The following is a 15,875-nucleotide window of genomic DNA, read 5'->3' on the forward strand; positions in this document are numbered from 1 at the left end:
CTTGTGTCCCTTGTTGTTTTCTCGTCTACGGTGGGTATTTTCTCCATTACCCCTAGTTTTTATTTCTTTGATTAACCCACCCTACCCCCGGTCTCCTGTCCCCTTCGCCTTTGTTGGCCTATTATTCTATCATTTATTTGTTTTCTTAATCAGTTTCAAATTATTTTTTATTTAGTGATTAACCTGTCCGTGCTCTGTCTTGCCATGTCCTGTTTTTGTTTGGGGTCCGCCTGGGCTCCTTGCCTCTGGTTCTTGTTTCTGGGTCATGTGGGGGTTGCGTTCATTGAACGCCGCCTTTCCTTGTTGATCTTGTTGCCGGTGCTAGGGGGCGTGAGGGATGTTGAACTTATTCATTATCTCTCATGTACAGACTCAATCAAACCGAGTCTGCAATTCTTATGTAATTTTGATGGGGTTAATGCTTCCGAGGGATCACTTTGTTTCCAGAATTTTGTACTTCACAACAGCAGGTGTCAAGTGCTGTGTGGCAGCTGTAAAAAGTTGCCCCGTACTTCACTTCAGTGTTGTTATATTTTCTGGTCCTTCGGGATCATTGATGCCAGCAATATTAAGTGTTGAGAATTGAGTACCGCTCAAGCCGGTGCTAGGGGGCGTGAGGGATGTTGCACTTATTTATTATCTCTCATGTACAGACTCAATCAAACCGAGTCTTCAATTCTTATGTAATTTTGATGGGGTTAATGCTTCCGAGGGATCACTTTGTTTCCAGAATTTTTCCAGAATTTTGTTTATCAAATTTTATAATTTATTGATTGATCATCTGAACACATCTGCTGATGTTTATAAATTAAAAGTTTCAACATTTTCGTGTTTAAATGTTGAATTCAGCTCATGCAGGTGCTAGGGGCGTGGGCGGTAACTTGCACTTTCCAGTACTGTCCATGACCAGGCTCAATCAAAATATGAAAAACAAGATCAACAAGGAAAGGCGGCGTTCAATGAACGCAACCCCCATATGACCCAGCAACAAGAACCAATGGCAAGGAGCCCAGGCGGACCCCAAACATAAAAAGGACAGGGCAACGACACGTTAATCAATAAATGATAAATAATTTGTAACTGATTAACAACTAATGCAAAGGGCATATACGATACCGTATATTAGCTGTTATGCTTAAGTGGTAGCTTTGGTGTGGCCGGGGGCTGCGTCCTGTGAACGTTGGATTGCCTTTTTTTGTATGTTTAAGGTCCGGAAAGTAAAATTACTGTGCCTAGAGGGCGTGAGGAATGTTACACTTTTCCATTTTCCCTCATGAAGGGGCTCAATCAAGCACAGGCTGCAATGTTCATGCTATTTTTTTTGTTTAAGTTTTCAAAACTTCCGAGGTAAACGTTCACAGGACGCAGCCCCCGGCCACACCAAAGCTACCACTTAAGCATAACAGCTAATATACGGTATCGTATATGCCCTTTGCATTAGTTGTTTGGACCTGTATCATATAATTCTTGAACGAACGTTTTTACAAAATCTACTTAAGCTCATTCAATGCATATGACCAGCAGTCTTATTGTCTTATTTTTACCAGCACTAGGCCAGTCTTTTTATATTATAGTAGAAGCTTTTCGATGAATCGAATGTGTATGCCCTAAAGAATGTACCTGAAACATTGGAAAAATGGAACAAGGGTGATACCTCGGAAGTTTTGAAAACTTAAACAAAAAAAATAGCATGAACATTGCAGCCTGTGCTTGATTGAGCCCCTTCATGAGGGAAAATGGAAAAGTGTAACATTCCTCACGCCCTCTAGGCACAGTAATTTTACTTTCCGGACCTTAAACATACAAAAAAAGGTTCTATACATTCTTTAGGGCATACACATTCGATTCATCGAAAAGCTTCTACTATAACATAAAAAGACTGGCCTAGTGCTGGTAAAAATAAGACAATAAGACTGCTGGTCATATGCATTGAATGAGCTTAAGTAGATTTTGTAAAAACGTTCGTTCAAGAATTATATGATACAGGTCCAAACAACTAATGCAAAGGGCATATACGATACCGTATATTAGCTGTTATGCTTAAGTGGTAGCTTTGGTGTGGCCGGGGGCTGCGTCCTGTGAACGTTGGATTGCCTTCTTGATCTTAATTCTCGTATTTTACCTTTCTATCAATGATGTACACAATCAAATGACCATCACCTTGAATTATGTTGACAATCACATGACCATCACCTAAAATCAATGATGTAGACAATCACATGATCATCACCGAAAATTTTGGCCGATCCCCCAGCCTTTGCATTCTTTTGCGAGTACGTTATTTGGTAACGTAACACCTTGTAAGATTTAAAGAATATGTAAATAGCCTTCAAAAAGTGGGGTAACCATCTAGTGTCACCGATTCTAGTATGTAATAACTGTTTCTCACTAAGAACTTCAGCACTATGCAGATGCCAGCACGAAGTGTTGAGAATCGAGTAACGCTCAAGCCGGTGCCAGAGGGCGTGAGGGATGTTGCACGTATTCATTATCCCTCATTTACAGACTCAATCAAACCGAGTCTGCAGTTCTCTAGTAATTTTGTTGCGATTAATGCTTCCGAGGGATCACTTTGTTTCCAGATTTCAAAAGTTCGTTGCAACCATATAGATAAATCAATACAAAGGACAAAACAATTGAATTAGTAAATAAAATTACTTTAAGTTTGATTAGTTTGATCAAGTTGGAAGACACAATGACACTGTAAAGGTCACTGTATGGCAACTTTTAATCTATATTCATAGAGACAAAAATATTTCAAGCAGGAGCTGGAACAGTTGCCGAGTGCTTACCTTTAAGGGTTGAGACATCATAATTGCAGTCACCATTTAACCCTAAAATTTAGAACATTAACTAAATGCATTAAAGATGATAAAAGTAATTATGAAATAACATTTTACTCTTTTGTGCTCTTTCAGAATAGGTAGTATATTCATAATATAATCAAGTATAGTTGTGACTTTGAAATGAAATAGATAAATACAGAGTCCCTAAAGACAGCCAAACACGGCAAAATTGAAAATGTTGCAGGCTCGGTTTGATTGAGCCTGTTCATGAACGGTACTGGAAAGTGCAAGTTACCGTCCACGCCCCCTAGCACCGGCTTAAGCAGAATTCAACATTTAAACATGAAATGGTAAAATTTGGAATTTAGAAACATCCGCAGATGTGTTCATACGGCGGTTATCATGGAACCTTCAATGTGACACTTCCGTGCCATTCCATGAAAAGCGGCGTATGGTCCCCAAGTAATAAAAAGCGTGTGCCCTAAACGAGAAAACAATGGGCGGAACTAAATAAAATAGAATTTTGAAAGGGGATCAGAGGTTATGAAATAGATAAATACAGAATCCCTTAAAAAAGCCCAACACGGCAAAATTGAAAATGTTGCAGGCTCGGTTTGATTGAGCCTGTTCATGGACGGTACTGGAAAGTGCAAGTTACCGTCCACGCCCCCTAGCACCGGCTTAAGCAGAATTCAACATTTAACATGAACTGGTAAAATTTGAATTTTGAAACATCTGCAGATGTGTTCATATGGCGGTTATCATGGAACCTTCAATGTGACACGTTAGTGCCATTCCATGAAAAGCGGCATATGGTCCCCAAGTAAAAAAATGCGTGTGCCCTAAACGAGAAAACAATGGGCGGAACTAAATAAAATGGAATTTTGACAGGGATCTGAGGTTATGAAGCCTGCGTATCACAGATAAGACGTCAAAAGACAAATTTAAAAAGCAGGCAACATATCCTAAGGGTGATTCAACATTATTCAAGTAGGAATATTTGAACCACCCAACTAGAAAATGCCGAAAAGTTGAAACTAAAAATACCACAAGCACAACAATAATGTCGTGCTGAACGATCTTCAAGGATCGAAAATATAACATCATTGATTAAATGTACGGGGAGACTTTTTACAGCCGCCACACGGCACAAATAACACGGATGTGATCATAAAATAGATAAATACAGAATCCCTAAAGAAAGCCCAACACGGCAAAATTGAAAATGTTGCAGGCTCGGTTTGATTGAGCCTGTTCATGGACGGTACTGGAAAGTGCAAGTTACCGTCCACGCTTAAGCAGAATTCAACATTTAAACATGAAAGCTTTCAAAATTCCATTTTATTTAGTTCTGCCCATTGTTTTCTCGTTTAGGGCACACGCTTTTTATTACTTGGGGACCACACGCCGCTTTTCATGGAATGGCACGGAAGTGTCATATTGAAGGTTCCATGATAACCGCCGTATGAACACATCTGCAGATGTTTCTAAATTCAAAATTTTACTATTTCATGTTTAAATGTTGAATTCTGCTTAAGCCGGTGCAAGGGGGCGTGGACGGTAACTTGCACTTTCCAGTACCGTCCATGAACAGGCTCAATCAAACCGAGCCTGCAACATTTTCAATTTTGCCGTGTTGGGCTTTCTTTAGGGAGTCTGTATTTATCTATTTTATGATCACATCCGTGTTATTTGTGCCGTGTGGCGGCTGTAAAAAGTCTCCCCGTACATTTAATCAATGATGTTATATTTTCGATCCTTGAAAATCGTTCAGCACGACATTATTGTTGTGCTTGTGGTATTTTTAGTTTCAACTTTTCGGCATTTTCTAGTTGGGTGGTTTCAATATTCCTACTTGAATAATGTTGAATCACCCTTAGTATATGTTGCCTGCTTTTTAATTTTGTCTTTTGACGTCTTATCTGTGATACGCAGGCTTCATAACCTCTGATCCCCTTTCAAAATTCCATTTTATTTAGTTCCGCCCATTGTTTTCTCGTTTAGGGCACACGCTTTTTATTACTTGGGGACCACACGCCGCTTTTCATGGAATGGCACGGAAGTGTCACATTGAAGGTTCCATGATAACCGCCGTATGAACACATCTGCGGATGTTTCTAAATTCAAAATTTTACTATTTCATGTTTAAATGTTGAATTCTGCTTAAGCCGGTGCTAGGGGGCGTGGACGGTAACTTACACTTTCCAGTACCGTCCATGAACAGGCTCAATCAAACCGAGCCTGCAACATTTTCAATTTTGCCGCGTTGGGCTTTCTTTAGGGATTCTGTATTTATCTATTATTTGGTGACGACTTGTTTACTGTGCCTTTAAAGGCCAGTTCCAGCCGATGTACAAGGCAGTGTGTAACAATAATGTACGACCACTTTTGTTTCAGAGGTACTGCTACACCTTTCCTCAATCCTTGAAAATATCAAGCAAACATGGTTTAAAGAAAATGCAAATGTTGCTTTACTTTTTATTAAAAACTGATATTGGAATTGATCTTAAAATCACCTTTGTGTGAATAAACAATTTAATTTAATTTTAAAATAAACAATTTAATTTAAATTGAATATTAGACTGAATTTAATAATTGATGACTAAATTTTAAAATTAAATATAAAAAAAAATATATCTTAGCACTACTTTAAATTTACCCTGCATTTTTGAAGCTTCAACACATTTGGTCTTAAAAGCGTTTTCAGTTTCAGTTTTTAAGTTCTAAAGAGTCACGTATTCATTATCCCTCATGTACAGACTCAATCAAACTGAGTCTGCGATTCTCTTGTAATTTTGTTGTGATTAATGCTTCCGAGGGATGACTTTGTTTCCAGATTTCTATATCAGAAACTGATATATATACTCACTACAAGTCGATTCAGAGGATCCCAAATGCAAAAAAGAGTCTTCAATTTTCCACATTGAACATTTTGCACATACACGGATTCTAGGCCATCACCCTTAAAGTCTGATTCATTACATGAAATCAAGCACCAAAAACTATTCTCTACTGTGTTAACAACTTCAGCTCTAGAAATTGATTCACAAAATATAGCGCCAGCTTTATCATTACAATATTGTGATCCAATTGGTAACTTTTACATTCGATCTAAACGACAAAGTACTTGATAACAGTTAAAACTTAAGTTATGTTTGACACAAGCATGATCATTTCTCATTTTAATAACAAACTTATCATGGCCATCTTTGTTCAATTCAGTAAGGGTTTTGATAGCTTTACTTTGATCAATGGGGTTTTCTCTGCAAGTGTACGATGAACAGATTTTACATGACATTCATTGCTTTCATGGGCGTTTATACTGTCATTTCTAAGGTATTGTGTTCCTTTCACAATAGCATTATCTTCCCACTTGAAAGCGCCTTCAAAATGCCGAAGAAACATTTTGATCTGTTATAAGTCATTGTAAAATACGCTTTACAAGAATATTGCGGTCGACAATGTTTCTTAAGAGTTTCTGTGCACATATTTCAGACTTATAACTTAAATCGGATACGAAAAAACCGCTTGACCGGAAGGGCTACCTGCTTGGATTTTTCACTCGAGCGTCGGCAAATTCACTCGTCTCGGTCCAAAAGTCAAAAAAGGCACTTGTTATTACTACGAGTGATGTTTAACCGTCCATTAGTACATTTATATCACTTAATGGAAAACAAATTAGGACAAGGACGTAGTTTACAAACTTCATGATGTCCACCTCTGTCTTGATGAATCACCATCTCCATCCGTCACGATCAAGTAGTTTTCTTAGATGTCAAATAAGACACAAGGAAATTACTCGTTCACATCTTTTTAACAGGAGCGATCGTCTATTTTGTAAGGCTTGCAATAAATATTTCACTGCCTGACATTCCGTCTAGTTGGCCATGATTTTGCAAAGGTTATTGGTAGATTAATCTAGGAAATTCATTTACAGAGCTGTCTGTCTCATTAACATAGTATAAGATTTCAAGTAGCCGAGTGTAAAGATAAACTTTAAGAGACCGCAATGTCAAATTTAATGCGTCCGTGAATATTCGATAAAATTAAAAACTTGAATTTAACTCAGTGAAGCTATTCCACGCGACTGTCGTCATTCGGCATCATTTTCAAGACAATATTGCTCGATTTCATAAAGAATGTAGCCGTAATTATTTGATTTCTATTCTATTTCTTGAGAGATGCACCATTCTTCGGATCTCCTGCAGTATGAGTCGTTTAATCAAACACATTGCATAACCGTAGAAGTTGTTTGAATAGAAGCGGACTTAATTTGCAAACTATTTCGTTCTATTGATCTTCACCATGATTAAAAAGTCAGATTTACATCAACCGGGAGCACGGAAGGCAAACAAATCACCCTAATGTGTTTACATGTGCAGTAACTCAAAAGAACGAATTGCAAGTGCGTGGAGACATTCCAAACGTTTGTAATTACGACACGGATGAGCAATTATGCAAATTTCTTGAAATGTTGTGGTTTGTGTTAATATCTAGCACCTGACAAGTAGCTTTTGTTAATCCGTGACACGTGTCATCTTTAAAAATAAAAGACAGAAGATTGTCTGGCCGTTTCATCTGGCTGACCACTTAAGATGACCGAGTTTAAGATTCGGGAAGCATTTTAGGTGACCGTTGACCGCGGACAGCGGGTGACCGTTGAACAAATGTATAAAATAGAGGGGTTTTCGTCGGGAGCGTCACAAAATGGCCGTTAAGGTCAGGTGACCGCCGATAAGAGGTGACCGTTAATACAGTTTCGACTGTATATTGTTGTTATTATTAAATGCGTAACTACTCAGTATTACTTTTATCTTCAGTTGTCAATTCTGGCACCAGTTACAAGTTGAAATATTTGCCTACAGTTTAGATTCGTTGCAAATGCGTGGCAACATGCCTTCCGTTCTTTTTTTCGGACAAAGGCCGTCTGATTTCACATTGACTTCCGCTAAAATTAACAGTAAAGAAATGAATAAAGGCAGAATATTCATTGGTCATTTCAACACAAATAGCCTGTTCGATTGATACTTCAGAAGAGCTTCCGTTATAGGTAGAGGTCTGTTCGATTGTACGATGGAAAAAATATTAATCAGAATAAATATTTAAAGAAACATAGTAGTGATATTTTCTAGATGTTTATAACAGCTTTCAATAAATATATAAAATATGACAGATGGCCTTTTTGATACTTTTGCATTCGATTGGGTTTGTCTTCAAAGCTGTTTTATGCATTATATTCTCTTCTCGAACCGGTGAAAGACGATTAAAAAAATATTTCGACTAATTTACAGTTACAAAAGTCTCCGTGGAATTAATGTAAAGTATCAACTAACTCTTTGTTTTATTATAAATTCCTATTCAAATCAAATTCCATTTTGATTAAAATCAAATAATGTAAATATAAAAATAAAGTTATATTGTTAAAATCTAAGATGACAATTAATGGGGAAAAAACATTGTGGGTAAAAAGGAACTGAAATAAAACTATTGAGGACGAATAAAATGTTCTGCTTGCGGGTAGCATGGTTAGTAGAGCCTTATCCTATGCAAGTTCACAAGAATTTGTAACAGTTACCAACGTCCCCAGCCTCGGGAAGTTTTATATGAAGCATAAAATTGTGCTATTTCAAATGATTGAGGTATGGACCTCAGGACTTTCAGTCCAAAATTATGATCAATGTTAGATCTGCAAATGCAACAATAAATTTATTAAAGAAATACTGGTAAAATGAAACACGGAATTGAAAATTTTATCATGTTAACCTTTGACATCTAAGTGTGACCTTGACCTTGGAGGTAGGGGTGCAGGTGTTGTGCATGATATATCGTCTTATTAATATTACTATTTGTGCCAAGTATTTTCAAAATCCCTAGAAGTTAAAGATCGGACACAAAATATACCCTATAACAGACTATGTCAATCTTTGACCTCTAAGTGTGACCTTGGAGGTAGGGACCTACGTTTTACGCTTGACATATCATCTTATTATTGTGATTATTTGTGCAAGTATTTTTAAAATCCCAGGTTATGGACTGGACACAAAATGTACCCTATAACAGACTATGTAAATCTTTGACCTCCACCCACGTGTGACCTTGACTTTGGAGGTAGGGACACATGTGTTACGCATGACATATTATCTTATCATTGTAACCATTTGTGCCAAGTATTTTAAAATCCCTTGACCTTTAAAGACGTTATAGACGGGACACAAAATATAACAGACTCCGTTAACCTATGACCTCTAAAAGTGACATTGACCTTGGAGGTAGGGGTGCAGGTGTTGTACCTGACATATTGTCTTTTTATTGTGAGTTTTTGTGCCTAGTTATTTCAAAATCCTGAAGAAGTTCTAGATCAAACACAAAATATACCCTAAAATGGACTATGTTAACTTTTGACCTCTAAGTGTGACCTTGATCTTGAAGGTAGGGATGCAGGTGTTGCGCATGACACATTGTCTTATTATAGTGACTATTTGTGGCAAGTATTTACAAAAAACTTGATCTATGAAAAAGTTATGGACCGGACACAAAATATACCCTGTAATAGACTATGTTAATCTTTGACCTCAAAGTGTGACCTTGACCTTGAGGCAGGTGAACGGTTTTTGCGCATGACACATTGTCTCATTATTGTGAACAATTGTGGCAAGTATTTACAAAATCCCTTCAAAGATAAGAAAGTTATGGACCGGACACGACATCAAATAGACAATGATGACCTTGAATGAGCGAGTGCGACCTTGACCCTTGAGGTAGGAGTCTGGTTGTTGCGCATGACACATCGTCTTATTATAAAAAACATTTGTGCCAAGTTATTTCAGATTCCTTTGATAAATGACAAAGTTATGGACCGGACACGAAAGTTTGTTTGTTTGGATTTTACGGCACGTCAACACATAACTGGCCATATCGTGCCGACTGCTATAATAGGCTTAAAATGTTATGTTAAACGTTATAAATGACAATAGAAATGAACCAATTAGATCCTAGAATACAAGTTTATCTCTTTCAAATAATCAATTATGTTTTTGATGGAATTGTATTAAAAAGTTCTTTGAGTGAATTTACAGAAAAAAATCTATTACGGGCTTGTGAAAAATCATGACATTCAAGAGGAAAATGCTTGACAGTAAAATTTTCATTACAACCTACACAGAAAAGGGCATTTCCATTTGTAAGGAGATAAGAATGGGTAATTTAAGTGTGTCCAATTCGGCATCGAAGAAGAACTGTTTGATCACGGCGGTTTGACAGAGATAGAGATGGTGACACAACAAGAGATGGGTTTATATCGTGAAGTTTTTTAAAAAACGGCATTGTCCCAATTTGCTTTCCATTCAGATGATACGAGTTTATTTATAGCCGGTCTAAAATCACAAGCAGGTAACAATAAGTCAGTTTTTTGAAAATTTAATGATTGTTTAGCTAAAGCATCTACTTTTTCATTTCCTCGTATTCCTACATGACTTGGAATCCAATATAATTTAACATATTTTGTTTTTAGTATATCATGAAATCGTAAAAGAAGTTTCTTTACCATGATATTGTCAGATTTTTTATTTTGAATGGATATTAAAACAGAAAGCGAGTCAGAAAATATCACAAATTAATCGTGGGTATGCTGTGCTATGTATGACAATGCTAAATCAATAGCTTTTGCTTCAGCAGTAAAACTTGATGCATTATCTGGTAACCTAATACTAGATGTAAAATTATTTTCAAACACATCCGCACCTACTTTGCAACCTTCTTTTGAACCGTCCGTATAAATAGGTATAAAATTTTCATGTTCTTCCTTAATTGCTAGAAACTGCTCTTTGAAATGTTCATGTGAATTTGATGACTTTTTTATATTTGAAAGGTTAATCTTTATTTCAGGGGAATTATAAGTCCAAGGTGGAACATCCTCATCGTCATTTTGAAGGATACTGACAGGATTAATTTTAAGTTTATCTTAATCATCTTTTAAACGAAGGCCTAATTGTTTAATTTCCTTTGGTTTGTTAACAAATTTTTAGCTGGATTTTTGCTATTTGATGAAATTCTAGTTGCATATTGAAGTGATAGTATTTTTCGACGAAGTTGAAGCGATGGTTCCCCAGCTTCCGCATATAGACTTTCTACAGGTGAGGTGCGAAATGCACCTAAAGCTAACTGTAAACCCTGGTGATGTATGGTATCTAGCATGTGAAGATATGATTTTCTTGCAGACCCATATACTACAGAACCATAATCTAATTTTGATCGGATAAGACTTCTGTATAATTTCAGTTATGTGGAAGACTTTGATCCCCAATTTGTACTTGATAAAACCTTAAGTAAATTTAAAGCTTTAAGGCATTTATTTTTCAAATGTTTAATATGTGGTATAAAAGAAAGTTTTTGTCAAATATATTTCCTAAAAACTTAGCTTCATCAACTACTGGAATTTTAGAACCAGATATGTAAAGTTCAGGGTCATTATGGTGTTTCCGCAATCGACAAAAATGAACACATTGAGTTTTTGACTTTGAAAATTTAAAACCATTTTCTATTGCCCACTTTTGGATTTTATCTAAATTTTGTTGAAGTTGCCTTTCAATTGTTCTCATACTTTTCGATCGATAGCAGATTAGAAAATCATCTACATATAGAGAACAAACTATGCCTGGTGTAAGAGCGCTAGCAACATTGTTTATTTAAGGCCAAAAAGTGTAACAGAAAGTATGCTTCCTTTAGGAACACCTTGTTCTTGTTGGTGATCCTCAGAAAAAGTGCTTATCGTTTAAAAATCCAGAAATGAAAAGAAGAAGTCTGCCTTTAAGTCCAGCATCCTTTAGATCTTTTAGGATACCATATTTCCAAGTAGTATCGTAAGCCTTCTCAAGATCAAAGAAAATTGATACCAGGTGTTGTTTATTTACAAAGGCTTCTCTTATAAAAGTTTCAAGTCGTACAAGATGATCGTTTGTACTTCGCTGTTTACGAAAACCTGACTGAAAATTAGTAATAATTCCATTATTTTCTAGATACCAAACTAACCGATTATTTATCATTCTCTCGAATGTTTTGCAGAGGCAACTTGTTAGTGAAATTGGGCGATAATTTGTTGGGTCAGTTGAATCTTTTCCCGGTTTAGGGATAGGAATAACCAACACTTTTTTCCAAGTGTTAGGAAATTCACCAGAAACCCAAATTCTGTTAACAATTTCAAGAAGCAAGTCAAGAGATTGGGGCATTAGATGTTTATGAAACTGGTAGTAAATTTCGTCCGGGCCTGCAGCACTGTCTTTTGCAGTTTTAATTGAATAAATTAAGTCGTCAATAGAGAAAAGCGAATTATAGTCTTCGTCATTTCTTGAAGTAAAATTAATATGTTCTTTCTCAGCTTTACATTTTTGTTGTTGAAATTCTTTTGAATAATTGTTTGAAGAAGAGTTCTTTTCAAATGTTTTAGCCAAAGTTTCTGCAATATCCGTTTTTGTTTTGGCATATTGGCCATCACCAGTTTTTAAGTGAACAATTGGACTCTTTTTTATACTTACCACTTATTTTCCGTACTGCATCCCAGACTTTCTTAATAGGAGTATTTGAATTAATATTTGAAACATATGATTGCCAGGATTGGCGTTTAGACAAACGAATAGATCTTCTAGTTTTAGCTCTAAATATTCTATAATTTTCAAGGTTTCTGTTGTAGGGCGATGGTCAAACTTTTTTAGTGAAGCTTTACGTATGCGAACAGCTTTTTTTACATTGATCGTTAAACCATTGCTTTTTTATTTTTTTACTATTATTTTTTGTTAATGGAACAACTTTGCAGGCAATAGTATGTAATGCTGAAGAAAGGTGTGACGGACGAACATACGGACGGACCCTCTTACTATATCCACCTTTTTCTTCGAAAAGGCGGGGACAACAAGTTTGACTTCGGCCGAGTATCTTTTTAAAGATATTTCTTGTTATAAATTGTTTATGTATATAGGCTTTATTTTAAATGTGTTAAGTATCTATTTCTTGAGAAGCTCAGTAGGTAGAGCGAAGGACTGCTTATCTTGATGTCGTGGGTTCGATACCTACTCATGCGGCATGACACTTTCATTTTGTTTATTTTGATGTTTATATAATTTTTCATGTTCATTCATCTTCTTTCAAGAAAGTTATTTTCATGTTCATTCTGGAATATTCTTTCTCTAAGTAGTTTAGTTTTCTAGATTTTCATTGATAGTATACATTTGATGAATGTGTATACTTCGAAGGTGTGTGTGCTAATTTGTGATATTGTGGGATGTTGATATACTGATTGTGTGCTATTTTACCTTTGATGTCGTGAGGCTAACATAGAGATATATTAGTTTGGATTCTGTAATTATGTGTGGGAAGTATTTTGGACATATTGTGATATTCTTCTGTGGACATTGAACATTGATTAAATAAGTGTTGTGGACAATTGAATTTCGAACTGTGAGTTACACTTTAGAACATTTGTAAATCGTTTTTTAATTTTGAGTTAAACTTTTCTTCCATATGTTTTGTATTATATATAATAACTTTTTTTCTTCAATAAAAAATTGTAAAATTTGTGGCTGCATTTTCTTTTCTGTTGCGTTTAGCTCGTAAACAAAATCCAAATTTTTATTTACTTAACGATGTACATGTATATTCAGAAACAAATACACGATTGCTTTTTACTCCTGCACTATAAGTGATTTTGAAAATGTAAAATTGGTGAAGAATTTTTTTTTTGCTCTTTAATCATTTTTCAATCACAGTAATGATTAATCTATTTGGTGTCATGAAGCAATACTGTCAAGTGTTTGCATCTATGCCGCGCGATTGCGCGATCCGCGCATATTGTTATGCTGGCCGATCATATTTATTGGATATAGTATATAACGAACAGACAAACAAAATTATACAAAGTGGTGAAATGATGGTTGTAGGTATTTACGGAATTATTCAGCAGTATTAAATATATTAGATCAGTTCCATATGTATCTTAAGAAATATAAGAGTTTTCTTTAGCATAAGTGTCTTACGGAATATTTTACGGATGTCCGTAAAGTACTTCTTTAACGTTTCTTATTTTACCGTATTTAACGTTTGTGAAGCTGCTCTTAAAAATGCGCGAAGAAATTTGAAACAGGGGTGTGTTGCCGGTAGCCATTGGGTCAAGTGCATTTTCTTCCGTTAGCCAATGAAAAAGGGGCGTCACTGCAAGTTCGTGCTGTGATTAGTATGCCTCATGAAATAGTTTCGTAAAATTGACTAAACAGACTTATAAAGTTCACAAAGTTTCTGTTCTAGTTTACGATAAATCATGAAACTTTGAAAATGTTAATCATTAGTTTCTTTAAAGTATAAAATCACTGCTGATTTATATTCATTACCATAATAGTTTTTAAGCATCTACTCATTCGGATCAAAAATGTCAGATTGACAAAGTTATGCGAGAAACTCTTGTAAATCATGTCACATTTTTGTTCCTGTATTGTAATAAGAATGTATATTGAATGGTTAGTTAATTTGGTATAGCTTCTCAACATGAACTTTCAGTTTTTATGCAAAATAACTACCTGGTTTCAACTTTATAATCAAAATGTCAATAGTTTACATGACCCGTACAAATAGAAGAATCTACTGCTGGCAAAAAATGAAAGTGTGCATATAAATTTCAGTTAATGATATGGTAAACAAAAGTTAATTAGGGGCGTTTCATACTTCACTGCCCCCTCCATTTTCATAAAATAATTCTCCTGAATTATGGCACATAGAGAATATAAATAAAGATAGTTACCTGTATCAATGTTAAAAAATCAATCATCCAAAATACATCTTACTATTATATTAGTTTTAAAAACCAACTTTTAACGTTGGATACTCGGAACATATTTGGAACACATTTTAATAGTCAAATCTTAACAGACTTTCATTGCTATAATGTATGGCTTGTTCCTCTATGTATCAACAATGCAGTTTTTCTATTTCTTTGTTTGCCCCAAAGCAATAATAGGTAAGATAATTCCCCAAATTAAACTTTTAAACAGTAACAATGTAAACAGTCAATAAAAATACTTTTCTGAAGAAATCCAGTCAATACAACAACCTGTAATTTTGTTATAGAATACTTGGGTGTCTTCAGTAAAATTAATTAAATCTTTTTTTTTTTTAATTTTAACATCGGGATACAATTTATCATCCGCAACAGAAAATAATTAAGGTGAATTGTTTTGTTCCAAGTCTCCAAAGTATCCAAAACATCTTCATTTCTTTCTTACTTTAAATGGCTATATTCATTACTTAAAACTTATATTTGCTATTGAATTTATTGTTATATACTCATAAGTTATAAATTATGTATGTAATTCAATTTTACTTCATTTTATTTATACACATTTGTTTTATTATGCCCCGAAAAATTTAGGGGGAGCATATAGTCGTCGGGTTGTCCGTCCGTCCGTACGTACGTACGTCCCGAATTCGTGTCCAGTCAATAATTTTGTTATTTGAAGTCGTATTTTAAAACTAATTTCACAGAAAAATATATCATCAAAAATATTGAGATGACGTGTTATGCTTCAACATTTGGGTCGCTACCTTGAAGGTCAAGGTCACAGCGCATGGGCCTTGGGGAGCCCAAATTTGTGGGCCGGCCAAAACTTTTTATTTTTGGGGAAATCAGATTTTTTAAACTTTTTCACAAAAATTTATCAAACCGTATTTGGGAAGATGACCAGTTTGTTTCCCCAAAATTTTGGTTTCCCACCCTTTTAAGGGCAAGGTCACAAAACATTGGGCCCCCTTTTCCCGCAAAAACGTTGTCCGGGCCCCAAATAACTTCATTATTTGAAGTCCGGGGTTTTACAACTATTTCACAAAAAAAAAGAAACAAACCAAAAATAAAAGACAAATGTGTTCGCCCCCAAAAATTTGGGTGCCAAAATTTGGGGAAAGGTCAAAGGTCAAAGGGAAAACCCCTTTAAACAAAAACGTTTTCTTTGGGCCCCTAACTTCTTTTTTGAAGTCTGAAAATTTTAACAACCCTTTTTTCCAAGAGAAGATTTCCCCTATTGGAAGACGACCGGGGGGGCGGGATTTCAATAT

Source organism: Ruditapes philippinarum, unplaced genomic scaffold, assembly GCF_026571515.1.
Source record: "Ruditapes philippinarum isolate M1 unplaced genomic scaffold, ASM2657151v2 ctg142_1_1_1_1, whole genome shotgun sequence".
NCBI classification, from domain to species: Eukaryota; Metazoa; Mollusca; class Bivalvia; order Venerida; family Veneridae; genus Ruditapes; species Ruditapes philippinarum.